A 12,480-nucleotide genomic window follows, 5' to 3' on the forward strand; every position below is an offset into this window, starting at 1 on the left:
CTCCTTCCATTTCAATATTATCGCTTGCACAGTGCTCTTTGGGATGTTTAAAGCTTGGGAAATCTTTTTGTATCCAAATCCGGCTTTAAACTTCTTCACAACAGTATCTCGGGCCTGCCTGGTGTGTTCCTTGTTCTTCATGATGCTCTCTGCGCTTTTAACGGACCTCTGAGACTATCACAGTGCAGGTGCATTTATACGGAGACTTGATTACACACAGGTGGATTGTATTTATCATCATTAGTCATTTAGGTCAACATTGGATCATTCAGAGATCCTCACTGAACTTCTGGAGAGAGTTTGCTGCACTGAAAGTAAAGGGGCTGAATAATTTTGCACACCCAATTTTTCAGTTTTTGATTTGTTAAAAAAGTTTGAAATATCCAATAAATGTCGTTCCACTTCATGATTGTGTCCCACTTGTTGTTGATTCTTCACAAAAAAATACAGTTTTATATCTTTATGTTTGAAGCCTGAAATGTGGCAAAAGGTCGCAAAGTTCAAGGGGGCCGAATACTTTCGCAAGGCACTGTATGTATTAACCCAGCAAACAGTGGATGTCCCAAGGACATTAGGTCCATTTAAGGCAGCGTTTACAAAACTCTGTCCTGGTGACCCCAAGGGGTGCACAAGCATTTTTTTGCCCAGCACTACATAGCTTATTCAAATAATAAAAGCTTGATGATTAGTTGATTATTTGAATCAGCTGTGTAGTGCTAGGGCAAAAAAACGAAACATGCACCCCTTGTTGTCCACAGGTCAACGTTTGGGAAATGCTGCTTTAAGGGTTTCAGCGAGACGTTATCCCACTGATGTTCTGAGAACATTGTAAGAATATTAAAACATGACATTAACCTCTGGACCATAAGAGGGTGTTCAGTACAGATACTGGTTTGGTAGCAGTATATACAAGATATACTGAACAAATATGTAAACGTTACATGCATCAGTTTAAAAGATTTTACCTAGTTACAGTTCATATAAGGAAATCAGTCAATTTAAATAAATGAATTAGGCCCTAATCTATGGATTTCAAATTACTGGGAATACAGATATGCATCTGTTGGTCACAGATACAGTACCTTAAAAAAGGTAGGGGTGTGGATCAGAAAACCAGTCAGTATTTGGTGTGACTTCTATTTGCCTCATCCAGGGCCGACACATCTCCTTCGCATAGAGTTATTCAATGGCTGTGCAAAGTTGCTGGATATTGGCTGGAAGTAGAACATGCCGTCGTACCCGTCAATCCAGATTATCCCAAACTTGCCTGGTGAGTATGCAGACCAAGGGAGAACTTGGACATTTTCAGCTTCCAGAAACGGTGTCCAGATCATGCAAGATGGGGCTGTGCATTATTATGCTAAAACATGAGGTGATGGCGGCAGATGAATGGCACGACAATGGACCTCAGGATCTCGTTACAGCATCGCTGTGCATTGAAATTGCCATCAATAAAATAAAATTATGTTCGTTGTCCATAGCTTATGCCTGCCCATACCATAACCCCCCCACCACCGTGTTCACAATATTGACATCAACAAACCACTCTTCTACACGATGCCATACACGTGGTCTGCAGATTTGAGGTCGGTTGGACCTACACTACCGTTCAAAAGTTTGGGGTCACTTAGAAATGTCTTTGTATTTTAACCTCTCTGATCTACCCATCCCGGATCCGGTATCGTGAATACAGACTCAAGCTCATTACCATTACGCAACGTTAACTATTCATGAAAATCGCAAATGAAATGAAATAAATATGCTAGCTCTCAAGCTTAGCCTTTTGTTAACAACACTGTCATCTCAGATTTTCAAAATATGCTTCTCAACCATAGGAACACAATCATTTGTGTAACAGTAGCTAGCTAGCGTAGCATTTAGTGTTAGCATTATCGTTAGCATTTAGCAGGCAACACTTTCACAAAAACCAGAAAAGCATTCAAATAATCATTTACCTTTGAAGAACTTCAGATGTTTTCAATGAGACTCTGTTAGATAGCAAATGTTCAGTTTTTCCTGAAAGATTATTTGTTTAGGAGAAATCTCTCCGTTTGGTGCGTCACGTTTGGCTACCAAAAAAACCCGAAAATCCAGTCATCAATTACGCCAAACTTTTTTCCAAATTAACTCCATAATATCGACTGAAACATGGCAAACGTTGTTTAGAACCAATCCTCAAGGTGTTTTTCACATATCTCTTCGATGATATATCCTTCGTGGAAGTGTGCGTTCCATTCTGAATCCCAGGACAAAATTACCGCAACTGGAGATTACGCACGAATTTAGATAAAGGCCACCGGGCGGACCCCTGGAAAATGTAGTCTCTTATGGCCAATCTTCCAATGATATGCCTACAAATATGTCACAATGCTGCAGACATCTTAAAGAAACCACAGAAAGCACATGGTCGTTCCTGCTGCATACACAGCCATATAAGGAGACATTTGAAAACAGAGCTTCAGAGATTCTGCTCATTTCCTGTTAGACGTTTCATCTTGGTTTCGCCTGTAGAATGAGTTCTGTGGCACTCACAGATAAAATCTTTGCAGTTTTGGAAACGTTAGACTGTGTTCTTTCCAAAGCTGTCGTGACAAAATATTGCGCTTAAAACGGGCACGTTGTTTTATCCAATAATGAAATAGCGCCCCTATAGGCTTAACAGGTTTTAAAGAAAAGCACACTCCGGGCAGACTCCGGGCAGAGTTGCAAAGAAAAAGCCATATCTCAGACTGGCCAATAAAAAGAAAAGATCAAGATGGCCAAAATAACACAGACACTGAACAGAGGAACTCTGACTAGAAGGCCAGCATCCCGGAGTTGCCTCTTCACTGTTGACGTTGAGACTGGTGTTTGGTGGGTACTATTTAATGAAGCTGCCAGTTGAGGACTAGTGAGGCGTCTGTTTCTCAAATTAGACACTCTAATGTCCTTGTCCTCTTGCTCAGTTCTGCACCGGGGCATCCCCCTCCTCTTTCTATTGTGGTTAGAGACAGTTTGCGCTGTTCTGTGAAGGGAGTAGTACACAGCGTATTACGGGATCTTCAGTTTCTTGGCAATTTCTCACGTGGAATAGTCGTCATTTCTCAGAACAAGAATAGACTGATGAGTTTTAGAAGAATGTTCTTTGTTTCTGGCCATTTTGAGCCTGTAATCGAACCCACAAATGCAGATGCTCCAGATACTCAACTAGTCTAAAGAAGGCCAGTTTTATTGCTGCTTTAATCAGGACAATAGTTTTCAGCTGTGCTAACATAATTGCAAAAGGGTTTTCTAACGATTAATTAGTCTTTTAAAATGATAAACGGATTAGCTAACACAACATGCCATTGGAACACAGGAGTGATGGTTGCTGATAATGGGCCTCTGTACGCCTATGTAGATATTCCATAAAATAAATCTGCCTTTTCCAACTACAATAGTCATTTACAACATTAACAATGTCTACACTGTATTTTTGATACATTTTAAGTTATTTTAATGGACAAAAAATGTGCTTTTCTTTCAATAACAAGGACATTTCTAAGTGACCGCAAACTTTTTCATAATAGGGTTGAAAAGTGGTAGACATTATTAGAAAGTAAATTAATAAAAAGGTAATGTGGAAGATGTGCAGTATCATATCTGTATTGTATACTCACAAATATACAGCCAAAAAAGAAGTTCAGCAAAGAGGCTATATGTGGTGTGCAAGTGTTAAAACCTCCTAACCTCTATGAGATTGGTGTCCCTAAACCGGGACGGTTCTTGATCAATATGCGATAATGTGACTAGAAAACGTTGTATACAACAGACATCTTTCCAGGACATAGACATGTCTTATATGTGCAGATAGCTTAAATTATTGTTAATCTAACTGCTGTGTCCAATTTACAGCAGCTATTACAGAAAAAAATACCATGCTATGACATTTCTGGGAGTGTGTAAACTTACATTTTGTATTACCATAGCATTTTTGTATGTTCTCTATAGTTATGTACTTGAAAATGTATAAATTGACCAATTCGGCACATTTCGGCAACTCCTGGCAGACTTGATGGAAAATATTGCGCAGGGAGGTAATTCTTCACTGGATCAGTCTGAAACTTTGCACACACACTGCTGCCATCTTTTGGACAAAATCTAAATTACACGTATGCTCCTATCTTAATGTATGGCCTTTCTCTTGCATTTCAAAAATTATGGGGGGAAAAGAGAACGTATGTTAAAGGGTCCGATCCTTAAACGCTTTCTGTTTAGTCTCTTTTCAAGATTTTGAAAATATTTCTAGAATTCTTACATATGAGTATATGTTAGGAAATATAGTACAAGCCAAAGAAATCAGTTACAACAAGACCCCATATTATATTTTTGTGTAATATTTGAACAGGAAAGCTTGACTACCGAGTTGTTGTCACAATGCACTCAGTCTATAACATTACCACAAAATTACAGTTACAAACTCAGTGAGATAGGGATGGCGTTGATGAAAAAATAATAGAACCAGGACAGCAGAATTAAGCCACTAATTATTTTAGGTTTCATAATATTGTTAAACAGTAAATATTATATTAATATTAATATTGTTAAACAGTAAAGTGGTGGTATCCCAACATTTTCATTCCTCCCTTCGCCATTGGGGAAGATGTCTTATGTGTGTTCATGTGATATCTGGTGACTCAAACATTACAACAAAATCAATGGTCTAAAAAACCTGGTTAAAAAATGTTTGCTGACATGAGCTAGTTGATCTGGACATTTCTGAGGATCTGCAAGGTCTGCAATGACTGACATGACAAGCAGAAAACTGCTGATGCATTACCCAATTTCGAAATTGCACCTTGTTCAAGAGTAAGTTGAAAGATCGACTGAGTTCCTTAAAATATTGCTTATTACATTCAAATGCAAAATAATAAATTGATTACATGTAAAGAATGTTAAAAACACAAAATGTAGACAGGCTATTTCAGTTGTCGAGGTGTTCAGAGAGTCCCTGGTTAAAGCCCAGGTTGGGGCAAGGTGAGGGACGGAAGCAACACTGTTACACATGGCCAGAGTGACATTCCTAAATAAAAATAGTGTATTGGTAGGATAGTACAGCACATCAGAAGAATATACATCCTTAATGTTATGTTATTGAACAGACTGTAAGTGGCCAATGATCCTGTTAAAATAATATATGTGTGGGGACCCTCTAGCCCGGTAATTTACACTGTAGAAGAAGTATGTGACATCACCAATGTGCTGGGCTGACAAAGCTATCAGATCTATCATTAACTCTTTAGCAGGAGTTTGTGTGTATGTATTATAAGAAAGAAATGGTTCGGTGAAAGTAATCCAGAGCCTCTGACAAAGGAACGGTTTCCAGGACCATATAACCTAACCAGGGAAAACAGAGTAACTCTGGACCCTAAGTCATAGCTATACTTAAAAATGTAGGCCCAGAGCTATTCCTGCTGAGGTAAAAGTGAGGACCCTTATTGTCACTCTTGGATATCCTAGGCCTTCAGTACACTTTCAGGGTCTACACTCCCAGAGGCAATGACAGAAGGTGGGCATCCCAAATTGCACTCTATTCCCTATGTAGTGCACCACCTTTGACCAGAGGGCTCTGGTCAATATAGGGAATAGGGTACCATTTGGTATGCATATGAAGCCAAGCCGTGCCTCTCCTTGAGCCCCTCAGAGCACTACAGGTTAATAGCTGCATTAATTGGTTCCCAGGGAACGAGGTGATAGAGTGGACTAATGACCTGGTACCTAATGACTCAATAAACATGTTTATCATGCTCTTGTTATTGGCTTATTTTTTTGCATGGAGTAAAAACAATACGGGTGTTTCTCACATCATTTTCTTTTGACAGAACTACAAAACTTTCTACATCTTTTTACAGGGTGGATGGAGTACATGACCAATGTGTGTTATACATACAATACATCTTCATTAACCTTACTGTATTATTTTATTTGGAGAGTCAAACATATCTCACAGTGACCCTGGAAAAACAAGATTGGTATGTGGGTGTCCCATCTAGCTATTTTAAGATTAATACATTAACTGTAAATTGCTCTGGATACAAGTGTCTGCTAATTGACTAAAATGTCAATGTATAAATGGGTATCTGGTTCTCTAATTTCTCAATAAAAACTAAATAAAGAATATGCAGTATATTTGTTATTATCAAGGAATTATCTGGGATTTGTTAGGAGAGAATAATCTATCCATATTAGACAAGTCTCTCTTGTGTCCCAGGTCGTTGCCTTTCTTGTATGACTCAACATTTCTGAGGAATACCAAAGCTGGTCATCTGTCAGATAGCTGGCACTCAGATATCATGTTACATAGAACAGTTTGCCCTCAGAAAACATGACATGCATCCGCATTTCAGACAGAATGCAAATTGTTTTCATGCTACAGTATTTCCCTAGATTTCTCTCTCAAAATGTGAAACAATCACCAAGCTTGTACTGTATATACCATATAGGGCCTATTTTCCATTAGGGATCAAATCAAATCATCAAATCAAATGTATTTATATAGCCCTTCGTACATCAGCTGATATCTCAAAGTGCTGTACAGAAACCCAGCCTAAAACCCCAAACAGCAAGCAATGCAGGTGTAGAAGCACGGTGGCTAGGAAAAACTCCCTAGAAAGGCCAAAATCTAGGAAGAAACCTAGAGAGGAACCAGGCTATGTGGGGTGGCCAGTCCTCTTCTGGCTGTGCCGGGTGGAGATTATAACAGAACATGGCCAAGATGTTCAAATGTTCATAAATGACCAGCATGGTCGAATAATAATAAGGCAGAACAGTTGAAACTGGAGCAGCAGCACAGCCAGGTGGACTGGGGACAGCAAGGAGTCATCATGTCAGGTAGTCCTGGGGCATGGTCCTAGGGCTCCGGTCCTCCGAGAGAGAGAAAGAGAGAAGGAGAGAATTAGAGAACGCACACTTAGATTCACACAGGACACCAAATAGGACAGGAGAAGTACTCCAGATATAACAAACTGACCCTAGCCCCCCGGCACATAAACTACTGCAGCATAAATACTGGAGGCTGAGACAGGAGGGGTCAGGAGACACTGTGGCCCACTCCGAGGACACCCCCGGACAGGGCCAAACAGGAAGGATATAACCCCACCCACTTTGCCAAAGCACAGCCCCCACACCACTAGAGGGATATCTTCAACCACCAACTTACCATCCTGAGACAAGGCTGAGTATAGCCCACAAAGACCTCCGCCACGGCACAACCCAAGGGGGGGGGGGGGGGGGGGGGCGCCAACCCAGACAGGATGACCACATCAGTGACTCAACCCACTCAGGTGACGCACCCCCTCCAGGGACGGCATGAGAGAGCCCCAGTAAAGCCAGTGACTCAGCCCCTGTAATAGGGTTAGAGGCAGAGAATCCCAGTGGAAAGAGGGGAGTGACACAAATCTAAAAGGAACTTTTGGTGCCACTGTCAACTATGTCAAAATAGCCGGCATAAAGCCGACACATAAAAACAATGCATCCTGCATGCAGAACATATACTGATACAATTAAATATCCTATAAATCACATTGGCCATCCATGGCCTGTCTGCAACCATCTCGAAACACTGTATCAACTATCAACTGGGTCAGTTATTTTATGACGTTTCCACTGGATCAGAGCATTACCTTTTTACCTCTCATGCCGAGTGTTTCTCAAAAGGGAGAGAGCTGGAAATATTGTTCAAAAACTTTGTGGAACTATTGTCTTTCTTAACAGATTCTAATAACAGACTTTGTTTACTTGCTGTTTGAGGTTGAGAAAAATTCCTTTGAGAAGCTCCACAGCTCATCAGTGGTGGTGAGATAAGACATTCAGAAATAGTTTGGATATATATAATGGGCACATTTATAGGCCTACATTTGCACGCAGGCCAGGTAGATTAGTCATACTTCTATATGCGTAATCAGGTGTGAGTCTTTACTTAATAAAAACATTGATAGGAGAGTTTCAAACAAAAAACTATGAACAAAATGATAAAACTCATAAATGGAATTAAATGAACAAAAACTTGTTTCTCACAATATAGCATAGGTTGTGAGTTCTGCAATACAAATATCCACTCCGACATTGAGACGGTGAATTACCGTAACCAAATAAACAGTGCAGATTAGAAATATTGTGAATTAACGGTAAATGTAGGCTCCTACTGGTGATATTTGTAATGGGGTATTGATAGAGGTGGCAAACAATGCACACAATGAAGTTATGCAACAATGAATATGGAGGAAGAGAGCCACAATCCCCATATTCTTGAACGGTGGCCTCCCCGCAGCCTCTTCAATGGATTAATCCACAGAGACAGGCGCAAATCAGATAGGTGTCTCGTGGTAAAAAAATCTATATTTTGTGACTGACTTTTAAAAAATATTTTCATTACAGACCCCATTTGTCATACAGTATTCCATTCCATTCCATAAGTAACCCAGACCTTATCAAAGTTGCACAGTATACTCTTAATCTTGTAATAAATCAAATCTAGTGATACATAATTAGACATTTCTGCCATCCATTGTGACATTGTGGGAGGATGACCAACTTTCCAATTATTGGCAATGCATTTCTTAGTTGCTATACATGCTATGGTTACACAGTTTCTTATTTTAATATCAACATTTCCAAGCAAACAAAAACAGGGAAAGTGAGAATCTATAGACATGCTGAGACAAAAGAGCATAGTCTGCCAGAATGTAGCCAACTCAGATGAGGCATGACAAAGAATTGCTTTGGTGTAATTTATACATTGATACTATTCTTGGATAATATAATGGCTCAATAATTGAAATGACCATTATTCCCAGATCTCAGACTGTAGCCTACCCATCAACTCAAGATGGATCTTTGTATCTATTGACTGATTGTATTAATATACTGCAAAAGTCACCTGAGCTCTTTAGACTGGCCTTCCCTCACTGTCTGACCCTGCTAAGACATGATGAGCACAGTGTTGTGTACTGACTGTGCACTATAACAGGGAAGCTGGTAGAGCTGTTTATACAGTGTCAGTGTGAAAAGTAGGGAATTATATAGGAAAACTGACAGATCAATAACGTTACATTGCTATACTGACTCTAATAAAAACTCACATTGCGCTCTCAAAAAACATCAGAATATCGGTCTTCCATCCTTTGGCTGCTGGTTCCATTAGATACACATTTTTTTTAGGTTATTAAGTATTATTAAGCATCTATGTGCTTATGACCAGGCCTCCTCAGTGTATCTCTCAAAATAAGTGGATATTCACAACCACTTTGGAAGAAAATTCATTGTTGCATTGATGCAATAAGAATAATATGCATGTAGAAAGTATGGTTGAATGTAGGCTACACATTTAGAGGGATATAATGTGCATAAACAAGATATAAGAAATACCGAACAGAAATATCACATCACTACATTTTTAGAAATCCAAGATTACCGTATATTACATATTCATATTCTGACAAGTCGAAATTATGTATTTATTTTTTTTTACAGTTTTATGGTGGTATGAATGATTGTTTTAGAAATGGCACAAAGTAGGGTATGTATAGCTTCAGCCAGTAAATCAAATGATTTACACTTGTCATTGGACAAACCTTGAGTTGGATTGACATATTGACTAGCCAACCATTGATTGTAGCTTTGTTGGCCCTTCCCTCTCTGATGTAGTTGTAGTGTTATGATTTTTTTGTTCTAGCACAACAGGATGTAAAATAGCCTACCAAACAGAGCTACATTTTTGCAGTATCGGGTTCAACGGAAGTGCAAAATTCAATAACAGACACCTCAAACTAGTTTAACCTATTTTATTTCAGTACCAGGGGTAGTTACCTCTGTTTTGCAACAATGTTTATTTTGCAACAATAGAGTGTCACATAGCTTTCAGTTGTCCTGAATTGTTGATACACCTACGTTTTCTCAAGATTAAGTGTAGAACTTTATATCACCTACAGATGTATCAAAATATACGTTTTACATTTAATAACAAAATATACACTATATTTAATAAATAGTTTTTCTCCCACTGTAAAATTTGTAAAATAAAAAAATGTATCGTCCACAATATACAAATATCTTGTTCAATGACAATCTTTTGTGTTCTATCTTCATAGTGTATTGAGTTTACAGCAGGTGAAATAATAAAGAAATACAGATAGTTTCACCCCAATTTGGTGTGATATATCACTCAATATCAAATCTGCTGTGGAACAGATCAAATTAACAAGCAAGTATAACATTTTTTAAAGTTACTACATGTGGGAAGCATGTTGTCATCACTTCAGTTTGTCCAGATTTGGTTACATTTAGGAAAACTGCAATAGTTATTGTGTAAGAATAGATTCTAATAATCTTTATAGTTGAGGTGTATATGTTAACGTACAAGATATCTGAACATGCCAATTTCCCTGTTGCGTATTTGTGACAGAGCTTTTTGATGACACACAGTTCAAGCCTATGTTCAACACATTGGTTGAAATTGTCTTTATTTTTATTATCCTAGCAGATAGATCAAGCTTGAGAAGCTAACACCATTTGACATATTCTTGACTATCATAATTTTCACTCTCAGGTCACAGGTCAACATAGTATGATCAACAATATGTGTTTGTGGTATCTTTCCGCTGCAGCCAACTTCTTGTTAGGCCCAGTTCAATATTGTTGCATCATTCACATCAGACCAGTCTGAAGGGAGGCCATTAAGACTAATGCCACTGTAAACCTCCCTGGGACTAACCCTTCAACTGGCCTAACAAGAGACAAGAGACGGTAACCAAGGCCTACCTTTATTGTTGTTTCATTCTCTCTGATCTCACAGGTAGGTGTTGCTGTAAGGTTTTCAAGGGAATTGAGAGATACAGTGGACTAATGACCTGTTTTCTGAAGACTGACAGCCAAACAAATACAGTACACATGTTTTCCTGCTCAATGGACCAGCTTCTACATACCCTAAGGCATGAGGATAATGAACAGGCCTCCAAGTCGTTACTTAACATCCCAATGTCTCTGCCTTTTCTATGTGGTATGCACTATGTTATATCTCAAACACACAATATTACATATAATGTTTTACCTTCCCTTGAAGAACTTTCCATATAAATAGAGTGCATTTCAAAACACTGAAATCCCAAATGAGTTGTCTTTGTAATGATTGCAATTTCCAGCAAAACTAAAACAAGTTGCAGGCATAAGGTCTATCCATTGTGTTTCAGTCAGCCCTAAGCCTAATATTAGTCAGGCCTGTGTACTACAGGTGATCTTCAGGTATATGAAAAATAAGTATTGACAAATTATTTGATAAAATGTAGAATTTGGCCTTTATTACTACAGCCCATCAAAACGCAATTAATAACACATTCGTAAATGTCCAAAAAGACAATCCAAAAATAAATCACAACGAATAAGGTTTTGAAGTGTCAGTTATATATCTAGGAGATATAAAATAGCTACGGAAATATTTGTGTTTTTTTGGACACATTTTTAACCCCTTATTTTTGTTGGCACAAAACTACCTCCATACTTCCATTCTTTTGATGGGTTACCTTCAGATGAGTCCCGTGACACTGAGAAGAACAGAGAACACCATCGAGTTCATGAGTCTCCCCTTTCTATAGTGGGGTCATATTAGTATGTACAGTGGTTCCTCCTTTAAAAGTTGCGTCATACTGCGGCACACCCTGCCTGCTGCTGCAGCATTCTGTGGCACGTCATTTAATTCTCAGCCATTTCTTCTGTTTCTGCAAGTTGTTGCTAGTTTGCATTTTTGAGACGCATTTGATAGTGTTCCGTATTGGCATTACCAGAGAATTTAAAAACATTTTTGTAATAACATAGTATATGGGAATGATTTTAAGAAATTTGGCTTAATTAATTTGATTAATATTATGGTGTTTCCATTCAGAGAAATATTGTCAGTTTGTAAAATCAGACAGTTGCGTTCTCAGAGCGCATACTGGACATTCGGGCCAAGGAGTTGGGTTGATTTGAGTGTTCTGGCCTTACAACGGAAGTCAAGCACCCAAGATAACATTGGCTAGCTACTTCCAGACACAAATGAGACCACTCTGACCATTTACTGACACCGGCCATATTCAACGGGTGTTGAGTGCTCATAAAGTAATTATTCTGCTCTCTGGTACACTCAGACGAGTGTGCTCTGAAATCTGTGTAGATAGTAGGCTGGACACATGAAATTTTTAACAACGTTCTTTTCTGATAAAAAAACGAGTTCATTGCATCCGCCGTGGAGCCCAGTTTCATAATATGACCATATTTCCCAGCTGCTTGCTGTCGTTTTGAAGTAATCGTGAAAAAACAGGCTTTATTTTAGTTTATTTTTCACACTGCCAGCTCCTATTAGATCTACTGAGCACTGTGGCACCAACTCGCCTTCCGAACATTCTCTTCCAAGCTTATTGTTCAATGTCACAATGCCTGCTTCGCTATTGTTGGCAATGAGACCTGCTCACATTGTTTTATAGTTCAAAT

This window comes from Oncorhynchus mykiss, chromosome 27 (genome assembly GCF_057628025.1).
Source record: "Oncorhynchus mykiss isolate SJ-2025 chromosome 27, ASM5762802v1, whole genome shotgun sequence".
Taxonomy (NCBI): domain Eukaryota; kingdom Metazoa; phylum Chordata; class Actinopteri; order Salmoniformes; family Salmonidae; genus Oncorhynchus; species Oncorhynchus mykiss.